Raw genomic sequence first — 8999 nt, forward strand, 5'->3', positions numbered from 1 at the left:
TCAGAGCACCTAGGTGTACACAGCCTCCACTCGTCTCTGCTGTGTCCCCTCCTGCTTCACCAGCTTACCACTTTTCTGCCTGAGCGTGGTGCTGTTTCGTGTGTCCTTTCCTTTGCCTGTGCCACACTCTACTCCAGACTGCCCGGTGCCCAAGAGACTCCCCTGACACCTCACCCCGCTCCTCCAGGCTCTGCCATAGTTGCTTTTCAGCCTTGTTCCCTGGGTTTACATTCTGACAAAGCTAAGATGGGGGCTTATTTTTATCACTTGGCTGTTTATATTTCTTGAGGATAGAAACTTGTGTTTCACTCAGGTCTGAATCTCCACGGCTTACTTAGTGCTTGACACATGGTAGGGTTGAATATTTAGTGAATTGGTAAGTAAAAACACCTAAATTTGCACATGAGAGCAGTTAGGCTTAAAAAAAGGTAACTCTGTAAAACATCTCATTTAAAATACTGTGTTCTATTATAATGTGATATTTATATTCAAATTTAAAGGGTTAAAGTTTTATGCAATATAAACCAATAAAGCATGAAATAAAAAGAGACAGATTGGTAGGGAAGACCATATCCCACCCCAGAGCTGGCTTAAGTACCCCCCAGCCCCACCCCCAGCCACCTTTTCATTGATACTTCATTTTCCCTTCGTTTTCTTTGGTCACAGAAACAGCCTGATTGCAGATTCTGTTTCATACTTCTATAAGGTCAACTTTATTTGGAGTTGTACATGAAATAATCATCTCGAAGTAATTCACTGACTTGAGTGGAAGATTCTTTTCCAGGTGTTACTTTCCCATGCCCTGCACCCCCACCCATACGATAAAAAGGAGGTGATATAATTTTGGGGGCTAGAAAAGAAAAACATAAACAGTTGCTTGTTAATAATTTTTGTTTCTACGTTTATTTTTGCCCTTATTAGTTCAGAATAACATTGAACTTAATCCTCTGGGACACATGAACATCATGCATAAGTGTACTGAGAACATACATTTTATATATAAGTAAACTGAAACTCTGGGCCTTTGTTTTCTCTCTCAGAGTGCTGTTCTTTAAGGATTAAGGGTGGCCAGGCCTAAAGGGTTTAATGGGAGATGTCTTCTAACCTTCAAAGGACAGATGTTAGAAACGTTTTTTTAAAAAAAATTGGGAATCGATTATAGTTTAAATGATTCCTCTTTGAGCAAATAATAATATGCCATTGGCGGAGAAGCGACTGCAGCTCAGGGCAGAGGAGGCAGGAACCTGAAGGCGAGCAGGGGCCGGGCCGCACCATGGTCGGGGTCACCACCACCGAGGCGGTGAAGCACAAGACCCGGGTTCTGCAGCAGCAGGCTAGGGACGCGGGGGAGAGGGCCGAGCGCCTCCTGCGGAAGTGGAGGAGAAAGGCAGTCCGGGAACAGGCCGAGGCGGCCTCCTTGAACCATAGAGTCCAGCTGGTTGAAGAGCTGGACTGCGCTCAAGAACGCCCGGCCGCTGCCCTGAAAACGCTGGAGGACGCCGAGAAAGCTGCTGATGACAGCGAGAGAGACATGAAGGTTACTGAAAACCGAGCCTTAAAAGAGGAAGAAAAATTGGAGCTCCAGGAACTCCAACTCAAAGAAGCTAAGCACACTGCAGAAGAACAGATAGGAAGTATGAAGAGGTGGCTCTTAGGCTGGTGGTTATTGAGGGAGACTTGGAAGGCACAGACGAGCGAGCTGAGCTGGCGGAGTCCCGTTGCCGAGAGACGGATAAGCAGGTCACACTGATGGACCAGAAGCTGAAGTGTCTGAGCGCTGCTGAAGAAAAGTGCTCTCAAAAAGAAGACGTACGAGGAAGAGAGAAAGATTCTTACTGATAAACTCAAGGAGGCAGAGACCCGTGCTGCGTTTGCCGAGAGATAGGTAGCCAAGCTGGAAAAGACAGTTGGTGATTTGGAAGATGAACTGATATGCACCAAGGAGGAGCACCTCTGTACACAAAGGGTGCTGCACCAGACTGCTTGACCTGGATGAGATGCAGGGCGCCCCAGTCCCGCCCTGCGCCGCCCCTCCCTCTGACCCCTCTGAGGCCAGCCTGCCTGAAGCTGACCTTTAAGCTGAGGGCTGATCTTTAACTGGAAGGCTGCTTTTTCCTTTCTCCACGTCTCCCACCCCCACCCCTGGGTCCTTTTCGCCAAACTCTCTCTGCCCGTCCCCAGAGATTCCATTTGGCCTAGAGGCTGAGCACCTTTGGGAACAACGTTTAAGGAAATGTGAGCACAATGCTAAGTGTCTTCAAAAGCATGCTGTGATGTACACATTTTGTAATTACCTTTTTTGTTATTGATGTAGCAGCCATTGGTAAAACATTCCAGATACTTCCATAGCTCTGAAGCAGCAGTCTAATCCCTTTCTCACTTCTGGAAGGTAACTTTTCAGCTTAATGCATATTGCCTTCTCCGTAGAGGAGGGAAAAAGGTCTGGGCCTGCCTTCCTGAGAGCCAAACAGCCCAGAGAAGGGCTCCGTTCTGGGAAACCTCATTGCTCTGCAAAAAGTCCCTGCTAAACCAAAAAGGTGATTCCAGAAGGAGTTCGCCAAAAACAAAAACAAAAACAAACACTGTTCACATTTTCAGCTTTCCAGTATTTTGGGGCAACTTTTTTCTTTTCCATCAGAAGTGACCACACGAAATTAAGGTGGTGAGCCCTCTGAGGCCAAATCCTTGTCCCAGCTCTACGCCTTTCCCCACCGCCCGCAGAATGGCTCATGTGCCCCTTCTTTTGAGGTGACCACTCCTTTGCTCTCCTGTTTGCCACGGATTTCGCCACACGAAGCTCACCCCCCGTTTCTGGGTCTGAAGCTGCTGTGTGTACAAGTGCCGTCGCAGTGTACGTTGTGTCAGTCAGTGCTGGAGAAAGCTTGAACAGCGTACGGACAAAAGTGCTTGTCAATCTTCTACTATTGTGAAACTTTGCTTCTTTGGGCTTGGGGCGCACTGGTCACCCCACCTGGCTATGAGAGCTCTCTGCAGTCTGGGCCGGCAGTGTGCTGATCTTTTAAAGTTTCTTTCCCTACCCGATCCCCCCTTTTTAGTGAGGTCAGTTAGCTGTGCATCCTACAGCAAAATGGGCTTGAAATGTACTCCCCTTTGGTGTCTTCTCTTTGGGGGCCGACTGGGAGAAAGAAAAACCAATAGTGTCACTGTTTTGATACTGAACATTGATAAATGTCTTTATGAAATAAAGAACCAGGCCCTCCAAAAAAAAATAATAATATGCCATTTGCTCGTATTTGGTTCATCAGTATTTTAAAACTAAAGCATTTTTTAGCGATTTGTTTTTAGAGAGGGGCAGGCACTCCCTTGGCGGTATACAAGAATTGGGAAAAACATGTATAGTTTGAAAATAACTATTTACCCTTTAAACAAAAAAATTAACGCTGACTCCATGGTGTCTGAATGTTACATTTGGAATCAACTATTTTGTGTCTGTCTGAGTCTACTTTTTTTTTTCCTTTTCCTTCTTGGCTCTAAGAATCAGCCCAGGCTGATGTTACATAGGCGTGCATCATTAGGGATAGCCTTTGGCTGCAAGTGATAGAAATACAACTATAATCACTTAATAAAATACAGGTTTATTTGTCTCCCATAACAATTCCAGAGAGAGACAAACCAGGGCTCGTGCAGTGATCCCAGGATATCATCCATTACCCACCACCTCCATTTTTGCTGCCCTGTCATCTTTAACATGTTTTTGTTGTGAGGGAACTCCCAGGGCCTAGACTTTTAGTAGGCAAGAAGATGAGAAAAAGGTGAAAGGCAAAAGGCATGAGTTACTTGATCTTTTTGGAGGCGACGACTTTCCCATCGTATACCTCCACCAGCACCTTACTGGACGGAACTGTAGCACATGGGCACCCCTAGCAGTCCAGCATCTTGGGAGATCGGGTTGGTTGGATTGTTTTCAACAGCTTTATTGAGATTTGATTCACGTGTCACCCATTTAAAGTGTACAACTCTGATTTTCAGTATATTCATACACTTGTGCAATCACCACAATTGAATTCATCTTTACCAACACAAAAAGAAAGCAACCCCATGCCCATTAGCAGTCACTCCTAATTCCATCCCCACCCCTGCCCTCGGCAACCACAAATCCATTTTCTGTCTCTCTAGATTTGCCTACCCTAGACCTTTCATGTAAATGGTATCATACAAATATGTGACTTTTTTATGTCTAGCTTCTTTCACTTAGCATAACATTTTTGAGGTTCATTCATATTGTAGCATGTATCAGGGTTTCATTCCTTTTTATTGCCAAATTTTCCGTTGTAATGGAGATATATATATATATATATATATATATATATATATATATACACACACACACACACACACACACACACACTATTCATCAGTTTATGCACATTTGAGGAAACATTTTAGTTGAGCACATTCTTACCTTGAACAAAATTTGGCTTCTGTTGGTAGGAAAGTAGGGATGGCTGTTGGTGGGCAGCTAGCAATGTCTGCCCCTGTGCAGAAATGGGGTAAGGGACTGGTATCTGGCCGCCTTTAGCAGTATATCACTGCTTCAGAGTATTGTCAGTGTGAGAGGAGGTGCAGTGGTTATGGAGTGTTTGCCAATGTAGAGAGTGCCCAGTCAGCTAGTTTTCAGGTTGGTAAGTACTGCCATTATTTGAGGAGAAAGCCTGGTAGGGATTACCAGGTAACATTTTAGCCTCTATGTCCAGAAAACCCTACTATTCCATCATGATCGCTGTTACTTTGGCCTCGGCCCTACTATTTTCCATGAGTCCGTAATTCTGCCACCACTTTATAGATTTGGCCTTGCAGGGATATTTTTGTTCTCCTCAGTGTTTGGCCTGCAGTATCTCCCACCAGGTGCCTTTCCTCTAGCTTCATGGTCTGACTACCTAGGGCCTTTGGAAATAAGCTAGAGATTAGCTATCTGTCTCCATAAAAATTCTTATTAAAAGATCTTAAACATTTGTTTATTCATTTAATGAAACATCACATGAATCTATTGGACTGTATTTTATATGCCTTTTTAAAGACTTTGCATTCATATAAGGTTTGTTAATTTTGAATTGGAACTATTTGGTGATAGCATTACTTACTATATATCTAAAGAACACCTTAGATGTTGTCTACATAACTCAGAGAACAGGACATTCTGGACACTCTTGTAGACTTGAGGAGGAATTGGTCATAGGCCCTGGCCCCAGAAAAGTACTAGAGTTCATATTCTGAATAAAGTTCCTCTAACTCTGACTTGCTCAGGCCAGAATGGGTTTGACTTGACCGTAATCTCTTCATCAGGAAGTGCAGTGTCCTGATAAACCTGTGTTTAAGTGTTGTGTTGGGATCTCTAGGCAGCGTCCCTCTGGCCTTTGCTCTTTTTTTCCCCTTAGAAGGACCCACAGGTGACCTGACTGAAAGGAGGGCAGCTTTATGTGACCTGCCAAGCATTCTTGGTCGGCTAAGCAGACTCCTGTCTCGTGGAAAGTACTCCCTAGGGTCCCTCTTGCCTGTTCTGGGAAGGCAGGAAGAGGAAGAGACGGGAGGCTGCAGCCAGGTGCTGCGCGCTTTGTGGAGATCTGGGACTGGCTCCGCCCTGAGGGCCTGCCCCCATCTCCACTGTCCTTGCTGGCCACCTTGGCCGTCTTCCTACTCTTCAACATCCTGTTGCCGGCCTCACTATCGGGCTCATGTGTCAAATGTCCCTCTGAAAGGAACCTCCTTCCCTTTCCATGGGATACAACATTTCATGTGCATTAAACAGTAAGATTTAAAAGTAGATACAAAGATTGCTTTTTTCCCCATAACCATCTTAGCGTAGCATCGCATTTTAAAGCTGAAAGAAGGGTAACCTAACTTTTATTTTAGGAAACTGAATTCAGTATCATTTCCCAGACACAAGATGAAAAATAGGCTCTTTCTCATGGTGATTTTTAGGGAGGTGGGTGTTTTTTTTTCCAGGAAGGGGAATAGTAGTAGAGTATTGGAGTAGTCACTAACGCTCCAAAAGTGGGCACTTTAATATATATGTGTCTAATCCGTGAATGGGTTTTTGTTTTGTTTTGTTTTTTAGATCTGTGGGCAGTTTGGTATTAGAACATAGTGTTCAAGGCAGAGAGTAGCAAGAGAGAAGATTCCAGGGGTAAACGGCAGATGTGCCACGAAGGGCCTAACATGCTGAGAGGTTTAGACTGTGTTCTGTAGGTGACGGAGATTCAGTGGAGGGCCTCCATCAGGTAGTGATGTGGCCACATTTGTTTCATTGATGTTAGTGGCAGGTGCCCGTTGCTGACTATGTGTCAGGCATTGTGCTAGTTGCTTTTCATGCACTATCTCATTTAGTCCCCACAGTCCTGTTAAGTAGTATTGTCACCTGCATTTTGCAGTTGAGGAAAGGAAGGCTGAGGTGGGTTGCACAGGTAGCATGTAGTGGAGCTGTGAATTTAATCCAGGGAGTCTAATCAGAGCACAGAGAAAAGGACACCAACCATTGAGATAAGAGGAGAGGACCGCAGGGGTGTGCAGAACATGGTGGGAGACCCTGCTTGGTGGTCTCCACATTTGTTGTGCCATAAGACAGGATTGTTGAGAGTGAGAGGTTGGATGGGGGCCTGATAAACATGAAAGTTGGAAGCTTTGACGAGGGGAAATTTGCAAGGGAGCTGATCAGGATCAAGTGCAGGTGGACTTCAGCTGAGGCCTGGACACAGGACTGCCCTGATGGGTTACGGCATTGTTCTCCACACATTTGACAGTAGTAGAATCTGCTGTAACAAGGAGTGGGTTAAATATGATAAATGTTTATTTCTCTCTCATGTTACAGTGCAAAGGGAGGAGGGTGGAGTGCCTCATTTTTCAGGACCGCTCAGGGTCCTCGGTCCCTTCCATCTTGTTCTACCATTCCATAGACTATGCTAATGTGGCTGCATGGCCAGAGCTGGGTCTCTACACATCAGTGTTCCAGCTCCTGAAAGGGGGTAGGAGCAGAAGTGGAAAGCAAATAATTTCCTCTTAGGTAAGAGAGAGGGAAGTTGTACACATCACTTCTGCTCACATTCCATTGGTGGGAACTTACAGGCACCTGGCTGCAGAGAAGTCTGGGAAATGGGTCTAGCTGGGCAGCCATGTCACCAACTAAAACTCTAGTGTTGTGGAAGAAGAGGAGAATAGATCTGGGGCCCAGCTAGGAGCCCGCCCCAGGAGACAAGGCTGACTGGGGGGTTGATGGAGGATTGTGGGTTTTCTGGACAGGTGTGAGGACAGCAGTGCAAGAGAGTTTAGGGTGTTGGTGAGATGTAGTTCAGATGGTCAGCTGTGAGCTCCAGCTGGGCAAGGTAGTTAGACCAGAATATTGAAGGCCTGGAGCCTTGTGTCTAAGAGGTTGCAGCATAGATGTGAGATGAAAGGAGTCAGTGGTTTGTGGGTAGAGTGTGATCTGGCGTTGGGTCTAGAGGTGGCCTAGTCCTGGGAGATGGTGGAGCCGTGGGTTTGGGAGGGCGACATGGTGCGATGAGGGTGTCCAGAGGTGAGGCCTTCCCGGAGCGTCGTCAACGTTCCCTGCAGGGGCCAGACTTGCCACCGTAGCACACAGTTCCCTCCACCATCTGGCCGTGCTGTCCCCCTCACACGCACCTTCTTCCCCTCCCGTGCTCTCTACGCACTCACGAAGCCAGTGGTTCTTAGACACACATCCCTTTTGTGACTTCACACGTAATCTCCCTTCCTGTAACTGCTGCACCGTACCCCCACTTCCCATCCATCTAGGTAACCCCTCACCTGCAGAAACCACCACGCATGTCGTCTCCCCCAAGAGACTGTCCTTTTAAAATTTAATTTTTAAACTCTTTGTTCAGCTTTATTGAGGTGTAATTGACAAAAGTTGTATGTATTTAAGGTGTACAACGTGATGGTTTCATGTAAATATACATTTTGAAATGATCACTACAGTTAAGCCAGTTAGCATTCATCACCTCACACAGTTACCTTTTTTTTTCAGCTATCCCCCCTCCCCCTCCCTTCTGGCAACCACCTGTTTGTTCTCTGTAGTCTGTTTCTGTTTTGTTTGTTCTTTTGTTTTTTAGATTCCACATATAAGTGAAATTATACAGCATTTATCTTTGTCTGAATTATTTCACTTAATATAATCTATATTGTTGCAAATGGCAAGATTTCATTCTTTTTTATGGCCGAGTAATATTCGTGTGTTTGTGTATGTGTGTGTGTGTGTGTGTGTGTGTGTGTATACACCACATCTTCTTTATCTGTCCATCTATGGATGGACATTTCAATTGCTTCCGTATCGTGGCTATTGTGAATAATGCTGCAGTGAACATAGGGATGCATATATGTTTTCAGATTAGTGTTTTCCTTTTCTTTGGAAAAATACCAGAAGTGGAATTGCTGGTTTGGATGGTAGTTCTATTTTTAATCTTTTTGAGGAAGCTTCATACTCTTTTACATAGTGACTGCTACACCAATTTACATTCCCCCCAATAGTGCATGACAGGTGCCCTTTTCTCCACATCCTTGCCAAAACTTATCTGTGGTCTTTATGATGATAGCCATTCTGACAGGTGTGAGGTGCTATATCACTGTGGTTTTGATTCGCATTTCCCTGATGATGAGTGATGTTGAACGTCTTTTCATGTGTACGTTGGCCATCTATACGCCTTTGGAAAATGTCAACTCTTTTCAGGTCCTCTGCCCATTTTGTAATTGGGTCGTTTTTTTTGATGTTGACTTGTATGAGTTATTTATATATTTTGGATATTAACCCCTTATCATATATATGGTTTACAAATATCCTCTCCCATTCATAGGCTGCCTTTTTGTTTTGTTAATAGTTTCCTTTGCTGTGCAAAAGCCTTTTAGTTTGATGTAGTCCCATTTGTTTATTTTTGCTTTTGTTTCCCTTGTTCAAGAGGTTGTCCTTGATCCCTAGCCTTATAAAGCCTCCTCTTGGCTTCTCTCTGGGTACCAGCTAGCTTCTTTCTCTG

At 44.9% G+C, this 8999-nt stretch overlaps 1 pseudogene; it reads left to right on the forward strand.

The window, feature by feature from the left end:
- Nucleotides 1–521: 521 nt before the first annotated feature.
- On the forward strand, nucleotides 522–3209 carry LOC132491379 (tropomyosin alpha-3 chain-like; annotated as a pseudogene).
- Nucleotides 3210–8999: the final 5790 nt, after the last annotated feature.

The sequence above is a fragment of the Mesoplodon densirostris genome, chromosome 5, assembly GCF_025265405.1.
Source record: "Mesoplodon densirostris isolate mMesDen1 chromosome 5, mMesDen1 primary haplotype, whole genome shotgun sequence".
Lineage (NCBI taxonomy): Eukaryota > Metazoa > Chordata > Mammalia > Artiodactyla > Ziphiidae > Mesoplodon > Mesoplodon densirostris.